The sequence below is a fragment of the Pteropus vampyrus genome, unplaced genomic scaffold (assembly GCF_000151845.1).
Source record: "Pteropus vampyrus isolate Shadow unplaced genomic scaffold, Pvam_2.0 Scaffold15, whole genome shotgun sequence".
NCBI lineage: Eukaryota > Metazoa > Chordata > Mammalia > Chiroptera > Pteropodidae > Pteropus > Pteropus vampyrus.
In genome coordinates, this window is record NW_011888796.1 from 14,813,261 (window position 1) to 14,830,819 (window position 17,559).

At 46.8% G+C, this 17,559-nt stretch overlaps 1 protein-coding gene across 3 annotated transcripts in view; it reads right to left on the minus strand.

Annotated features, from left to right (window-relative positions):
• The window catches only part of PAQR5 (progestin and adipoQ receptor family member 5), a 74,226-nt gene that overhangs the window by 44,181 nt on the left and 12,486 nt on the right, over positions 1-17,559 (minus strand). The window contains exon 1 of one of the 3 annotated variants that reach the window (XM_011385785.2): positions 17,095-17,455. The exons of the other annotated variants lie outside the window; for them this stretch is intronic. The gene's annotated coding sequence lies outside the window, so the exon portion shown is untranslated. Of the gene's footprint in view, positions 1-17,094; positions 17,456-17,559 lie in introns of those variants that run through there. 3 annotated transcript variants of the gene reach the window in all.

Here is a 17,559-nt window from a genome sequence, read left to right on the forward strand (position 1 = left end):
ATTTTTTGGAGTCACCTAACACACTGTAAGTGAAAAATATTCTCATTTCCATCTTATCTGAAAGCTGCACTTTTTGAAACTGTGTTCAATGCTGCTGCTAAAAAATGTATCCCAAGTCCCAAGTAGTCATTTGCTATTAGTAAACTCTCTGCAATTTGCTTTCAAACACTCCACACACACAGTGTGAGATGAAAATGTTAGTTTTAGCCTACCGGGTGGTGGCTAATTAGCATTTGAAAGACTAACCATAAACTCACACTCCAGAGGCCACAATTTTGGTTCAGTTGGGATTATTTTTGATTAACACCAGAGGGTTTGCTAATTAGCACTGTGGATGCTGTTACACTGGAGAAACGAATTAGAGTTTGGTGAACTAGTGAGGAGTGTTGCACAGGCGTGCTCCCTCCTGCACGATCAGGGACAGTGACAGGATGCCCAGAATGGTTGCCCCTCTTAATGGGCTCTTTATAGGGAGGATTCTGGGCCTGAATCAATGAGAAGCTCAGCTGACCCATGCCACTAGACAACTGCCAGGTCAGCCTCAGGTGACCTTTCAAGTAAGGTGTGCATAAGAAAACCTAAAAGAGCAGCTTGCCGGGGACTTAACCCATCATATCATTTTCGTGCCTGCTTGCTGAAAAATATTTATATGATAGAACTCAGCCCCGGACTCTCACTGTGCTGTGTCACCTGGCGGTGAGGTTCTGGGGGTCCTCTAGCATTCATGAACCTCTAAATACTGATAGAGCCTAAGACTATATTTCAACTTTAGAAACTCTCAATTGGAAGTCACAACATTATCTTGTGTACCACTAAGACTGAAAAATATGTTGCCAATTATAATCAGGAGACATCACTGACTGGAAATGAATCCTGATTTTAGAGCTGTTAAAAAATTTTTTTAAGTGTATGTAGAAATTGATGAAATACAGTCATTATAAATGAATGATTGATTGGCTTAGGTCTCTCCTTGCAACTAGGAGACTATATTCCTGGGAACAAATCTCAATCTGTATTACATTTTTTCCCCCTTCTCTCTTCAAATTGATTTTGTGTTTCAAGTACCTTCTGAGGGTATCCCAAGCACTGATGGGGAGAGTTTCAGGTTCCCATGTCTTCCCCAAACAGCACATTCCACTCTTTGTTCAAAATAAAGGAACAGAGTGACTATAGAAAGATCTGAATGGACCCAACTATAATGCCACTTCCTCCTTTCTGAAAATTATTATGTTAGAAAACAAAAATCTCATCATCAGGCAAATATAGTAAAAAAAAAGAATGCTGTTTGGTAGGGAATTTCTCCATTGTTTGCTTTTAGAATACTAGACACATGAGATCATGAAGCTCCTGAGAGGTCATCTAGTCCAAATTACCCCTGGGTCCATGAATATCGCCGATGGCATTTCAGATAAGAGGTCAGACATCTGCGCCAGGGAAGCAAGGTTAAGAGAGGGAGCTCAAGTTCCGTGAGAAGCCAGTGGCGAGATGACTGGAGAGGTTCAGAGCCAGCCTCACCTTTCTGCCCATACTTGTCAGCCAGTCCTAGACCAGGTGGGCGGCACAGTGGTCTGAACACTGACCGGTCTTGATAAGGCCCCAGCTTCCGGGGTGTGAGCTGGCTGAGAACAGAGAGCTTGGGCTCCTGCATCTGAGTTACACTTCTGCAACTCTCACTCCTCTTGAGCTCCCGTCTTGATCTCCTTCGGGTTATGCAGAAAATAGCACGGAGCCCAGGCGGCAAACTGGGACACAGTTTCCATCTCATCTCTGTGCCAGAAGGTCCCTCCTAGATGATCACCAAAGGGTCCTCACCACCACAGACGCCTGACCTTGTACCTGGGGGTAGGACAGAGTCTAGGAGCAGCCCCAAGCTGCCTTCGAACTACTGTTTTACCTTAAAAATGCATGTAAATATTGAAATGTTTTGTACATAAAAGGTTACTATCGAGAGAGTAAAAAGACAGTCCACAGAATGGGAGAAAATATTGCAAATATTTTTCAGAATATATAAAGAACTCATCTACAACTCAACAATAAAACCAAAAATCCAATTAAAAAATGGGCAAAGGACTTGAAGAGTCATTTCTCTGAAGAAAACATACAAATGCCCAACAAGCAAATGAAAAGATGCTCAGCATCACTGGTCATTAGAGAAATGCAAATCAGAACCACAGTGAGATACTACTCCATACCCATTAGGACGGCTATTAGTGCACTGCTGATGGGTTGTAAAATGGTGCAACCACTGTGGGAAACAGTATGGTGATTCCTCAAAAAATTGAACATAGAATAACTATACGATCTAGCAATTCCACTTCTGGATATACCCCCCAAAACTGGGATCAAACAGATACCTGTACATCGATGTTCAGAGCAGCATTACTCACAATAACCAAAAAGTGGAAACAACCCAAATGTCCATTAGCAGGTGAATGGATAAACAAAATTTGATCTTCACATACAACAGAATATTATTTAGCCTTAAAGAGGAAGTTCTGATACATGTTGTAACATGGACGAACCTTGAAAACATTATGCTAAGTGAAATAAGCCAAACACAAAAGGACAAATATAATTTATGATTCCACTTAGATGAGGTGGGACCTAGAACAGGAAAATTCATGGAGATAGAAAGTAGAACAGAGGTTGCCATGGGCTGGAGGGAGTGGGGAGTAGGGCGTTATTGTTTTAATGGGTAGAGAGTTTCTGTTTGGATGATAAAACGTTCTGGAAATGGATAGTGGTGATGGTTGCACAACATTGTGAATGTACTCGATGCTACCAAATTGTACACTTAAAAATGGTTAAAATGGCAAATTTTATGTTATATATGTTTACTACAAGGAAAAAGTATCTTTAAAAAGTATCTGAGTTTTGCAATCTGCTCCTAACTTAACTATTTTGCATTAATATAAAACTTTATTTTCTCCAAATCTTCCAGAAAAAAATAAATTATAGATATATACATATAAATCATCTTAGTCTATTCAGACCTCTATAACAAAATATCACAAACATTTATAAACAACAGACATTTATTCCTCACAGTTCTGGAGGCTGGGAAGTCCAAGATCAGGTTGCCAGCATGGCTGGGTTCTGGTAACGGCCCTCTTCCAGTGGCAGACTGCCAACTTTTTGCCATTTCCTCACAGGGCATAAGGGGCAAGGGAGCTCTCTTGGCCTCTTTTATAAGGGCACTTGTCCTGTTCGCGAGGTCTCCACCTATTCACTTCCCAAATGCCCCGCCCCCTAATTCCATCACATTGGGCATTAGTATTTCAAAATATGAATCTGAGGGATGCATACATTCAGCCCACAGCATGTATATACACATACATTCAGTATATAGAAATCATATACAACCTATTGCTGCAAAACTCCTTCTTTGAGAAGCACTTACAAGTTCAATCCACTCTTCTTCCTATTCTATAAATGAGAATCCCAGATAGGACATGACTTGTTTGAGGTTGCTCAGTGGGGACCTGGCAAAGTCAGGATTAAACGAGGTCTGTAATGAACGGTGGGAACATGTGCAGAGATGTGTGACAGGACTTGAAAGACCAACAGCCCTACCCTGCCAGGGCTGGTTCCTAAATCCACCACAGGGAGAGAACCAAAGCCCAGGAGAGAGAGCTGGGGTGGCTGAGGTCACTCTGTAACCGGTGACTTACATCTGAACTCCAGCCTGGCTGTAGCCAGAGCCAAATGCCCACCTCAGCAAAATTACAAAAATGGCTATTAATTAAAGCCACAATTATTCTGTCTGTAAATGCAGTGTTTTCTAAACTGCAGATCACAACCTGTCAGTAGATCATAAAATCGATTTAGTGGGTCATGACTAGCATTTAAAAATAGAATAATATGTAAAATAATAGAACAAAATATCAGTGTATTGCATAAAGTAAAGTATTGCTCTGTGATATTCCTGATTGTTATGTATGTTAAGTTATATATGTTTGTTTATGTTATACCTGACCATGTGTGTGTGCTGGGTTATGATATAAAAGGTATTTCTTAATGAAAGTCAGTCAAAAAAGTCTGAAAGAGTATGCGAATGTCACAGATCATCTGTACTGATTCTGGGGAGCCATGGCTTTTTTCCCCCCATATAGAGTCACACACGCCATGATGTGTCTGTGGAGTTTGGGGGAGCAAAGCTTCCGAGGATCTAGACAGAAGACTGGCTGGACAAGAAGACCCTCCTAAGATTCCTTGGTATGTTGTCACAAGCACCCTGATCGCCTGAGCTCGGAGAATGTTCTAAAGGTGAAACCCCAGCTCCTCAGCAGCCTTCTGATGAGTTGTGACTTATATCTAGGAAGGAAGCACAACTTGGGACTTAGGGTAGCCAAGGTCAGGTCTCTCCTCTGCCATCTCCTAGATATGACCTTGGCTGGGCTGAGTAATTCTCTCTGACTCATTATTGTCATCTGTGAAATAAGGATATTAATACCTTCCTGGCCAAAGTTATGCAGAACTAAAATGAGATAATGAATGTGAACATAGGTATTACTACAAATTCTAAATAAATACCAGTAGTGTTACTAGTAGTAATAGGAGTGCTGTTACCATTACTATAAATAACTATGCACTCAGGAAAGTGGACCATCAGCTGCAACAACCCTTAGGATGGGGGTTTGTAACCCGAGGTCCATGGAAATTTAACCTGAGGTAAAACTGTGTGTGTGTGTGTGTGTGTGTGTGTATGGCCGCATGTGTGTACATGAACATGTATGTATGTCACTGGGGACAGGGGCCATGGCTTTCAGTGGAGTTTCAGTGAGCTAGAAACATTCAGAACCACTGCCCCACAGAGTGCCTGGTGATCAGAAGTAAAGCCACACCTCCCAGCAACTTGGAGCCCAGACGAAGTCCCCCTTCTAGGCCAGGAGTTGCTGGGCCAGCTCTCAGTAGTGGGAAACAGTCGGACGTTCTGGGTTGTGTCTGCCAGTCAGTGAATGAGGGTAGTGTTCCTTTGCAGAAACCTGTTCCTACCCCTACCGCCCCACCCTGGAAATTGGCCCCGCTGGGTGGGGGAGGCATGGCCTCGGCAGGTGTGCCAGAGATAATTAAATCTGCAGGCTGTACTAGCCGTGTCCTCTGACACGGGACTGTCCACAGCCATGGCAACCAGCCCCACCTCACCCCACCCCACCCCACAGGGGCACCGGGAGTGGTTCTCACAACCTAGCTCTCCTGTGGGCTGGGCAGGGGAGGCAGGCCGGAGGAACTCGGCAGGTACCGTCAGCCAGCTATCACCGTGGGCCACCCAGAGTGAGCCAGGCTCGGGAGATGGCTGCCCCAACCCCATCCCTAAAAATTCCTGTCCTCGAGCCTCGGACATTCCCCCACTGTCCACTCTCTGGCTGCTGTCCAGGCCCAGCTCTCCCAGAGGGAGGCTTCTCTGTTCTCTCTCCCTGCTCTCTCTTTTCCCTGGTCTCCGCCAGACATGGGGAGGGCGTGGCAAGCACCGATTCTGGGGCAGGCAGATCTGGGCTCCAGTCTGGGCTTCTTCATGTACTAGCTGGAGCCCTGGAGGGCGCTGCCAAATTTTCTCAGCCTTAGTCTCATCCCTAACTCATAAGCTGAGGGAGGAGCGAATAAAATGATGTACTTGAGGCTCTTTGCACAGAGCCTGGCCTGCAGCAAGCCCCTCAATAAATAGCAGTTGTTATTATTAGCTTGGTTACATATTGTTTTCTGATACTTTTAGGTGTGGTGGTTTGGTTAACCACAATTTAGATTCCTTGAAGATGGGGTCTGGATCTCTTTTTATACAAAAGAAGAAATTCAATAAAAACTTGCTGACTGTTCTACTGAGGCCATCCATTTTTTCATTTGTCCATCCTTTCATCCATTTACTTATGTAGTGAGTCCGCTATGTGCCAGGCACTGTACTGAGAGCTAGGAGACAGGAGTATGACCACAAGCTGAGCCTTAGGGGAGCCCCTGTAGAACAAGGGAGACGCACAGAACAGTAACTGGGCTGTTTTGATGCTCTGTGGGTGATTGAAACAAAGGTGTATGGAGGCATGTGGGCAGGGGCAAGGTCATATTTGGGGGAAAAGGGAGGGTTACAGAGGAGGTGACATATGTTTGGAGCACAAGAGATCAGAAAGAATCTGTCGGTTTGGAGAGGGCACTGCTGGCAGAAGGAACAGCTTGCACAAAGGCACAGAGGCATGTTACAGGAACAGCAAGTCACCCCTTTGGGCTGCTGTAGCAGAGTGGAAGGTATGTGTCCTCTTCTGGCTAACCAGGGGCAGAGTCGGGAAGTGTGCGTGTAGTGGTGGAGGGTGCCCAGGGTTGCCACGGGGGCAGGAGACAGCCCCACCAGGGAGGAGCTTTTTATTTACTCTCCTTCTCAAACACTTTCCCATGTGTGCACGCTCACCCCTTTTCCTACAGGAGGCTGCCCCATGGGCAGGAGGGAAGGGAAAGGTGGAGTGAGGGGGTATTCTATGGGGGTGGTTTCTTCCCTTTGCCCTTGAGACCTCTGCTCACTCCTGCTAAGGAGTCAAGCATCCTGCCACCCAAAGCTGTCTTTGTCCTCAACTCTCCCCTCTCTAAAACTGTACTTGCTGGGACACCTGCTCACTCCTCTCTGCAGCCACCGAAACCTGAGATTTGCTCAGGTCTCTGTCCCTTGCCATACATTCTCTCCCTGTTGTCACCTGCACCCAGCACTGTGCTGGCATTTACTCAGTACACGGTGAATCCCCAAAGCACTCAAGCCCTAGGCACTGGGGAGACTCAGACTTTTAGACTTCTTAGACTTCTTCTCTGAGTGCTTCCAGGAGCTCGCATCTGGTAGAGAGACGAGACAGACTGGAAACTGTCCATGTGCAGGGACAGGAAACTCCAAGGAATACGGTGAGGTGAGGAGAGAGAACACAGAGTGCAGTAGTGACAACAAAAAGGAGGGGCAGATTGGGATGAAAGAGTGTGGAAAGCAGAGACTTTGGGTTTCTCAAGCGTTTTAAAAATAACAGGATGATACTGTCATGATAGATACATGACATTAAGTATTGGTCAATGCCCATCCAATCAATGTACAATAGAGAGTGAACCCTAGTGTAAACTATGGACATTAATTAACAATAATGTATTAATAGTGGTTCACCAGTTGTCACAAATGTACCATACTAATGCAAGATATTAATAAAAGAGGAAACTTGGCAGGGGGCATATTGGAGCTCTCTGTACCTTCTGCACGATTTTTCTGTAAACCTAAAACTGTTCTAAAAAATAGTCTATTAAGAAAAGAAAAAACCTAGGCCAACATTAAAAAGTTAAGAGAACTCACATAAGAACCAGGTCTCCAGTTGCTCTTGACAAATCTGAAGACCTACAGCCCTGGGCCAAATTTGCACATGGTGACAAGTGGCTGCTCCTTCCCTTCAGGCAGCTCCACACTCCTGCCAGGCTCAGCTGGGAGCTCTGCATTTAGGGCCCTGATGGCAAAGGTCAGGTGTCCAATTACAGGGAGACAGTGGGGGTCTTGGAGCTCCATCTCCCAGGGGCTGAAAATGGTGACACCCATGCAGGAAGAGAGGCAGACCAGGGCAGTTTTCAGACAAGTTGAATTTGACTTGCATAGATTTGCAGTTTAAAAATATGTGACCACATCTTGGAGGTGAAGCGAAGGCTACAAATCAATTTAGGAGACAGAGAGAGGTGACTTTCAAAGCACCTAAGTTTCCTAAGGGAGAGGAGCACAGAGGAACCAAGGGATGAGAAAGAGGTCCATGGGACTGATGAGGCAAAACTGACAAAGGTGAGGCAGGAGCAGACGGGTGATATAAAGGATTCATCTAGTACCTCGATGTCCCTAGGAGGGAAAGAATAGGAATTGTAGTGAGAGGCAGGGAAGTAGGGAGCAGCTGCTGGTAGGCAGGGAGCTCATGCAGTCTGGCTTGGGTTAAGGCATTCCCTGTGCTCTCCCACTGGCCCTGGGGCTGGGAGCAGAGACAGAGAGTGGACAGGAATATGCTCTATCATTTACTCATTCACAATACATATTTACTGAATATCTGCTTTGTGTCTAAGGCTACGGTAGGATACGGGGATGGTACTTAAGAGCTCACATTCTATGGTAGGAGACTGGCACTAACAATTGACACAAAGCACCCCTGATTGGTGGTTAGAATCAGATGCTTCTAGGAGAACACTAAGGAGGGACATCAAACTAGGGAGTCAGGAAAGACCTCTTGAAGAAGTAAAACTTAAGCTGAGTCTTGAAAAATAAACGAGAGCATAGCAGCCATGGAGGAGAGAGGGCATTCTAAGCTGAGGGTGCAGCAGGAGCCAAGGCAGAGAGGTAGGAAGAATATACAATACGGGGCTAGTTCAATATGGAGGTGGTGGAGGGTGTGGAGTGGCAGGTGGCCAAGGTGGTCCTGGAGAAGAGCCCAGACGAAGGCTCAGTATGCATCCCTTCTAAACGTGGTGGGAATGAATGGACTAGGGAGCTGGAGAGTCAGAACTGGAGGTCTCTAGGATAGTGACAGGACAGAGGGTGGTGACCCTAGGTTGGATAAGAAAAATCCTGAGGAGTGGGTGCCGGTCAATTTCAAATCCTGGCTACATCATTTTCTGCGTGCCTCTGGCAGATTACCTACTTTCTTAAACATGAATGTTCTTATTAGTTAAATGAGGATAGCAAAAGTATCAGAGGCTCTTATGAGGATGAAAAACCATGGAATCTTCCAGATAAGAAGCACTCGATAAATGGTGGCTACCATCACCATTGCACCACAAACCATCTGAATTCTACATTAATGCTCCCTCATGCTCCTTCTGCCCTTGGTTTATGATTTTGCAAGAAAACAGACTGTTTCCCTTTGGCTCTGACCCACCTCCCTGGCTGGAGTTGTGACAAATGGGCGTTCCATGTGCTGCGGGGAGGGGTTGCCATGGCGACCTTCCAGCTTGGCTTTTGGACTCAGTGAGCGACCCAAACCTTTTCTTTGTTCCAGCTATCCCAGCTATTCTAGATATTAACTGCTAGGCGATTTTTGCACATCTGAAAAAGCCTGCATGATATTCTTTAGCATGTGGTAGAGAAAAATTGGAAACAATCCAAATTTCTGATACTAGAGAGCTGGCTAGGTAAGTTATGGCACATCCATGCAAAACTGAACTGTGTGGCTATGAAAAATGTTACAGACCTGTGCAGTAAACGGTGTCATGACATGTTGCTAAATGAAACAAGCAGGTTAGGGAAGAGCATAAATCTTGTAACACCATCTATATAAAACTGTGTTACATTTAACATTTATGGACAGAAAAGTGTTTGGAAGGATGTTCCCCAAAGTGTGCACAGTGGTTCTCTCTAGACGGTAGTGGTTAGCTCTAGGGATTTGCTTTACTTTCTTTTTTCTACTTTTCTATAACACTAGAGTTTTATATAGTGAACATGTGCAATTATTATTATTATTATTATTATTACTATTATTACTATTATTTAGCAAAGCAATAATACTATTAAAAGGAAATAAATGAATGAGTCCTCTAAACCTTGGCCGGCCTTAAAGAAATTAGTTATGTGAGACAACCCATGGCAAATTTGTACTGCAAATACTTGCAAATTCTTTGCAAATAGTGGCATTTCCTCACACATCTACCCAAGAAACTCATATCTGAGCCTCACTCCGTGTACTGCCATCCTGCCTGCTGACCCAGGGGCAACACTGGCCTTGCGATTCTCCATTCAGGGTAATTGGGGCCCAGGTCCTAAAGCCAAATAGCTCATGCGTTTTGGAAAACCATCTGAATTCTACATTAATGCTCCCTCATGCTCCTTTCAAGCCGAAGGTCTAAGGGGGCTCCCTCTGTCATGACCATGGTGAAGGTGGAGGTGGGCAAGAGCGCTCTACATTGGGAGCACTGGAAGATCATCAGTCAGTAGACATGTATTGAGCACTTTCTGTGTGTCAGGGTCCATGCTAGTCCTGGAGATAGAGGAAATGGAAGCAGACAGAGGCCTGCCCCCATGGGACTCATGCTCCAGGAGATGTAGGGCTTCAGGAAGGGCTTGAAAAATCCAACAGCTCCTTAGATTTCCTGCAAGCCTCTGCTCTCCAGACTCACAGTCCACACTTTACACTCCTACAACAAAATCATGGGGTCCCCTCTGGAAGGTCCCAGAAGACCCAAATCTTTAGCATATCCTCAAGCTGGCCACAGCCAACCCAGCCCCAGATTCCTCCCACCAGCCTTGCCATATGCCCCAAGCATCATCACCGGTCTCTGTCCTTGAACACACCAGGAGCTTTCACGCTTCCACGCTTTTGTACCTGCTTTTTATTCAGGTGAGACACCTCTTCCTCCACTTTCTCTTCTTGACAAAATCCTACCCAATTCTTCAAGTCTAAACTCAAATATCACTTGAAAGGGTCGATATCATTCCATCTGCAAACGTCCATCCGTGGCTCCTCTCAGGTCAAGCCTGGCACAGTCTGTCTGGTTTGCTGCTGTGAGCACGGTGTTACTGTTGAATGAGTACATGTTTGCTGAACCACTGAATGACTTCTGCTGCCCACTGCACTCTGAATGCTACAGGCAGGGTCTGGCCCATTTCCCTAGAACCTTCCATCCAGTGGTTGCCATACTCTATTCATGAATCCTGCACTTCAGTGCCAAAATGGTGTATTTTGCCTGGCCCAAAATTTTTATTTCATAATTTTTAAGATCCGAAATCTCAAACCAACTATTAAAAAATGGTCTGAGACAAATGGGGAAACATTGGATACTGGATATTTTAAAATAATGAGAAATGATCAGGTCTTAAGGTACAATAATACCACGGTTATGTTTTTAAAGAATCTATTCATTTAGAGGTGTAAACTGAAGTAATTACAGATGAAATGAGATGCGGTCTTAGACCTGCTTCAATAGAATCAGGAGTGGCGGGTAAGAGTAGAGATGAAAGAAAACTGGCCATGAGTTGATGATTATTGAGGCCAGGGATGGAAGTTCATTATACCAATCTCTCAATTTTTGCATATGTTTTGAAAAGGAGATAATCCCAATGCCAAAAAAACCCACTGAAATGTAAAATATGTCTTGAGTTCTTCTCAGGCGTTGCATGGCAGTAAACAACACAAAAGTCTGTGGCATGAATAATTATTACTCTAGTTACAGACTTTCTTAACATATGGAATATCAACGTGACAGTTTTGAAACTGATACAAGAAACATTGCATCAGAATCTCCATCTGAACAAGATAGAACTAAAGAACTTAAGGACAAACTGGAAATACTTTAGAAACAAAAACTATGGCTCCCAATAAATAAAAGACTACAGTTCCTAAAAACAAAACAAAACGAAAAAGCCAAAAGGCCTTGTCAGCGGAAAATATTTGAAGATATCTCACAAATGTATCTTCTTACAATTCCCCAGTGAGGGTAGAGTCAGGAAAAGCTTTTCTAGATAATTTATAGGAAAAAACATACTTGTGACATAATGATACGGCCAACGTCATTTGAATTTAAGATTCTGCTTTAAAAGGGATCAAATAATATTTCATCTTCAGTTTTTCATGACTACATTTGTGTTTTTGAAGTGTGTAAATTTTAATGTTTTGAATATTTCATTTTTGTTTATCTGCTACTATAGACCAGAATTATAATGTCTAGTTTTATAAATTTACATTTACTTGGTATTCTAAACTGTTATACATTTTTGTATTTAATAATTTGTATTAAATGTATGGTTTTATTGATTTAAAATTTTAAATACCTTCTTATAAAATAAAAAGATTTACTCTAGTATTATGTGATATACACAGTGAGATGACCTTAGTTATTTTACTCCAGTATAACTTTCTACACATTGTCAGAGCTGGACAGTTGAGTGCTGGGCATCTAACCCAGGGTTCTCAACTCAGATGCACCTTAGAATCACCCGGGGAGCTTTAAAACATGCTGATTCTCCAGGCCCACTACAGCTCAGGTAAGTTAGGCTCTCCAAAGGTTAGGGAGCGAGGAGGAGCCCAGGGGACTGCAAATTACAGCTGGGAGTCTAGGTCAAGGTGAGGACAAAGCCCACCCACAGCTGGTCTGCCACTGAGCCCTGTAGGATGAGGACCAGGGTGCCTATGCTATGGCTTGCTGGCCTCCAGGGTGGGTACAGGTCCCTCCCCCCAGTTTGGAAAAGAGTGAAGTCCCTGTCAGATTGATGGAATATGAATGCAGGCCCTGACTGTTGGGGTTCCCCACCCCCAACAGAGAAATGTCAGGCTGCTGGGGTAGGCACCATCCCATCCCCACCTCCCTCCCAAGCTTCTAATCTGATCAGAAACTTAAAGTCTGAGGTAGAGCTGTCTGCCTGTGAGAGAGCCCAGACCACAGGAGGAGGAAAAGGAGGGAGACCCAGCAAAGATGCAGCATCAGGCGCCTTCCTACATCTCAGGGAAGCGGGTCTGGAAACCTGGAGGAGGCCATGCAGCCTCAGAGGGCACAACCGAGACTCCCAGATTGGAGCTGTGGGGAGGCAGGCTTCAGCTCAAACCACAGAGGCCCTATCCCTCAACAAGGCAGGGCCTCTCCATGGGCACTGAGTGGAGTCTGTGTCCAGGTGGAGTCTGGGGTACTGGCCCTGGGAGGGGGTGAAGTTAGGGGTAGAAAAGCTTTTAACAATAAGTCCCAAACCCAACTGTGCATCCACATCATTCAGTGGGCTTGCTGCAAACACAGAACTGACCAGGTAAGCCCATCTCAGGCTTTCTGAATCAGAATCCTCAGGGGGCAGCCTCGTTATCAAACTCTAATAGTGATTCCCACGCAAGACCCAGTTCTGGAACAGCTGCCTTGAGCTTCGGTAATTGTGCACTTTCTCATGGCCTAGAATTCATTTGAGAGATGAGGCACTCAGGACCCAAAGTGCACAGAAGTACAGAAGCTAGGGATCTGAACTAGCAGGAGGAGGTGAAAAGCAGGTGTGCAGGTGGGTGTGGCGGGGGCGGGCGGTGCAGAATGAGAGAGTCCAGTGATGGATACCGAAGTGGGTAAAGCTTTAGATTCAATTCCACATCTCTTCAGTGACCACGTGCTCCATGCTCAGGTCCTTGGTAAGAGGTATAAGAAACCATGGCTGCCCTCAAGGAGAATCCCTTCTTTCTGAGAAGGCACAGTAATAAAACTGTCTGATCAACAGGAGGGAAGCAGACAGACTTCACTGAGAGGCCACCTGCCTCCTAGACACACTCACTTGGGCGTCTCATGGGTCCCTCAAATGCCACACACCCACAGCTGAATCCTTATCTGATTCCTGAATCGTGCCTTTGCACACACAGCTCCCTCTGCTTTGAGATGCCCTGACCCTCATTCCTTGTCTGCCTCACCCTTCAGTGTCCACCAGAGCCCCATATCATCCTACTCTGGTACCCCTCACCTCCCATCCACCCTAGGTGACCTCCTCTGGCACCCCTGCCACACCTCAGGCTGCATAGGTGCCCCTCCTGGACTGCAGGCTGGCACCTTACTCACTGCAGGCTCCCAGGGACCAAGCACAGTGCCCGACATGCTGAGGAGTGCTCAGAAAAAAATCTGCCCAATGGCCCAGAGGTGTTCAGAGAAGGGCCCCAGAGCAGGGATGTTGGAGCAGTCAGGAAAGGCTCCTGGAGGAGGCAGTGTTTGAGGTGGCTCCCAAAAGGCGAGGAGGGCTTGCTTTGGCAGAGAGAAAGGAGCAGTGACCCCAGGGACAGGAGCTTTAGAGCAAAGGCTCAGAGCAGGCAAGCGGGCTGGCAGAGGGTGAACAAGGAAGCTTGCTGGTGCTGAATTCAGAAAGATAAGAAATGAAAGGACAGTTCGGTGACAGGGTACAGGGTGCGGGCCGCAACAGGGTACCCCTGGGGTCTGTCCTTCCTCTAGGCCAGCATGCTCAGAAAAACCTCCCTCCTCAGAGGATCTACATTCCTGACGAGCTTTCCTTGGCAATCATTAACGGTGAGCTTCACCCACCAGGACTGGGGGGATTATTAACTAATCAAACTGCTCGGTGAGCCATTTCACATAATTATTACCCAAAGAACACACCCCACAGGTGAGGGGTAAATGGTCAGGGCAGCCATGGAGCCAAGGCGGTGTGAACTAGCAGAAGGAAGAAGGTCACATGGACCACACAGGGGACCAGCATGTGCCCAAACCTTCAGCCTAGGCTAGAGAACAATGGGGGTCAGAGAAGGACATAGGGCCCAGGTGGGAAGGGGTGTGACTTGCAAAAGGCCTCATAGCTATTGAGAAGCTCCAATGGGCTGGAGCCTCCCTACCATACGATTATTCCCATTGGTCAAGTGTGAGTTTGGGCCTTGAAGTCAAGGTGACCTGGCTTTGAGTCCTGCAGTCTCTCTAGGACTCACTTTCTTCTGCTGTAAAATGGGGACAACGGTGTTGATTTGAAGTCCCATTTATTGAGCATTTAGTCTATTCCAGGCCCGGTATGGGCATTTCACACTCCACTGAATTTTCATAAGATGCTTCTGGATGTGCATGTTTATAATCCCCAGAGTGACTACCTTCTTGGTCTGTTCAAGCATTACCAAGAGCCCGTGTGTGAGAGCTGAGTGCACAGTAGGTGTTCAACGGGGCACCTACCCTTATGACGTTGTTAAGTCGGAGCACCTTCCTTCTTGGGCCTGCCACGGTCTACTAGGTAGACTGAAAACGGATCCTCCTTATTCCTCGCTCGGATGGAACTTTTCCTGCTAACCTAACGTCACAAGCAACACACTTCGCATTTGAATACAGTGGTGGATTAAGAGTTCCAGTGGCTGAAATGTGACACGAGGTCATTATTCTAGCATTATTAAGCACAGGCTTTTTAAAAGGGCTGAGGCAAATGCATTAATCAAAAACCCATGAAGAATGGGAATAATAGGTCCTTCGAAATCAGCCCCCAAGAATGTGCAGCTAGAGCTCAGGAAGGTGGAAATGGTAAGCCCTGCCTTCCCTGAGTCTCGAGGCCAGACCCACCGTGAGGCTCCAGGCGGGCCCTGTGCCCCTGCCTGAGGTCCTCCCAGAACCCGAGGGCCCCCAGAGGCAGCCGTGTGGGGGTGGGGATTCTGGCTGCAGCTGTCCTGGTCATCCCTTCCTGCCCCCAAAGGCCCAACAGCCACTGGTTACTGTGAAAAATGGTTCACTTTGCCTAGGGAGGGAAAGCCAGGCCTCTGTATGAAAAGTGAGAAGGAAAAAATCATTTTCATGCCTAAAACGCCTCTCTCAAACAAGGTCCTGGCAGTGTCCCACAGAGCACTGTGAAGTAGAAGCACCACATAGGTGGAAACACGCTTGGAGATAGGTCTCTGTATTTCTTGGCCTAGGAATGCCATGCTGGGCTTGGCACCTGTGTAAGGAGGTGGAAAAGTGAATCAAGGGTGAATCCCCTCACCCTGAGCTGGAAATCTCCCCACTACAGGTTCATTTGTTTGGATCTTCAAGGAAAGGCCTCAGGAATATACTGGTACTTTGGGGAGAAGGGAGGTGTCATGACGATTAGCTGAAATTATTAGAGGAAGTTTTTTTCCTGTCACTTTTCTTACAGAAGCCCACCTCTTCCTCCCTGAGCAAAGTGAATTCATTTCCACAATCGTGAGCTGCAGCTGGCATTTCTGGGGGTAAGTCGGAGCAGAAGGGGTGCAGCAGAGGGGCAGAGAACCCAGCTGTGTTAGGACCACCATAAACAGTTTGTGGGAGAGCATTGGGCAGGGAGTCTAAGGGTATGAGTCTGACTGAGCCATCTCCGGGAGGCTCAAGTGACTGCACAAGCTGCATGACTTTCCTGTGCCTCAGTTTCCCCATCTCAGTGTGAGAAAACGGGGACAGCAATACCTGCCCAGCGCCCACACGCACTCAGAGAACAATGCTGGAGGCATGAAACCCTTTGGCCAACCCAAACCAGGAATCATTTAACCCCCCAGAGGCCTGGTTCGGTCTCTGTCCTCCTCATACCACTAGGACGCTGGAGCCCAAACAAAGCTGTCTTTAATGCAACAAGGCTCCCTTTATCAGGAAAGATGCCTTCACTTTGAAAGTCAAATCTGAGGCTTCAAACAATGAGGCGTGTTCACAGCACACTCAGGCGGGCTGGGTGGGGGCCCAACCAAAGGCTCTGCCCCTCCCCATCCCTCCGCCTGTAAGAGCCTGACCACTGGGTCGACTTCCTCAGACTCCTCTTCTGCTCTTTTCAGGCCCTTAAGGAAATCTTGACAGCGACAAGCAAAGACTTGATCATTAGGAGGAGACTAAAAGGCAACTAAACGACAAAACCGATGTTTCCAGAAGAGAAGCCAGGTGTGAAACCCTGCCGAGAGACGAGAGACGTTGGGTAGCTTGCTCAGGACCACACAGCGAGCTGGGCCCAGGGTGAGTCCTGAAGCCTCCAGTCTTGAAAAGCAACGTTCTATTAGCTGAGCCTCTGTGGGACTTGGAGGAACTATCCCTGGGAGGATAGTGAAGATTAAACCGAAGCAGACTAGGAAGGAGCGGGGACGGAGGAGCGGGGAGGGAGGAGCGGGGAGGGAGGAGCGGGGAGGGAGGAGATCAGCACAGCCAGCCACTTTCCATTTCTCTCGTCTCTGACCCTCAGCCTCTGATTAAGCCAAATGTCTCATCCGCCTTCACAGGATTTCTTTTTTTAACACTTACCTTTTTTAAAATCATCAGTCAGGTTCCAGAGAGGACGAGTACCAAAAACATTTAAGAAATAAAACCCTGACACCCCATATCTCGGAAAGGGTCGCCCTCCCCTCTTGGCACCCTTCTCACAGCTACTGTTCCCACCTCCACCTCTCATAAGGACTCCCTGAGAGAAGCATTACTGAGCTCAGGTCTGGAGAAAACCTTGTTTCCTGCCCTGGGGGCAACCGAAGGACCCTGTAGGAGTCAACAACAGCCCTTTGGAAGTTTTCGAGGCCTCAGAGTCCCTCAGAGAAGTGCAAAGTCACTGAGTCCAACCTCTCCCTAGATCTAGGCTGCGGGACCCCCCAGGGCTCCCTTGCCAGCAGAGAGGCTGCAGCAGGCACAGCTCCCGCACTGAGACAGAGCCCACAGGGATTCCACTGTCTCTTGTCCCTTCCCATCTTAGCTGCTCACCTGCTGCCCTAGGGAGGGAGGCCTGATGCCCAACCTCCTCCAGGGACACCTGGCCAGTGGAATGCCAGAAACGAGGGGCCTCCTCGCTGGACCTCGTTTCCCCTTTCTTCTCCTTTACCACCTCTTCTAGACTCACTGTCTGCTTGAGCGCTTCCTCTTTCAAGAAGTCCTCTCTGCCAACCACAGCCAGCTGGCTTCCCTTTATCCTCTGCACTGGCAACCGAGGCTGCAGAGCGTGTTGGAGGATCGCTGTATGGATCTTTCCTGCCACAGACCTATAAGACGCACAGCGCCGTGGCCCAGTTCAGAGTTCATAAGAACTAGGTAAGCACTTGCTGAATGTATGATTATTTCCCCCCAAATCCCACTTTCAAGAAGGTAAATAGCTCTCTAGACAATGTAAAAAGAAATCACAAGGTAGCATGAGTCATCGCTAATTGTGTTCGTGAGTTTATGAACTTCTAG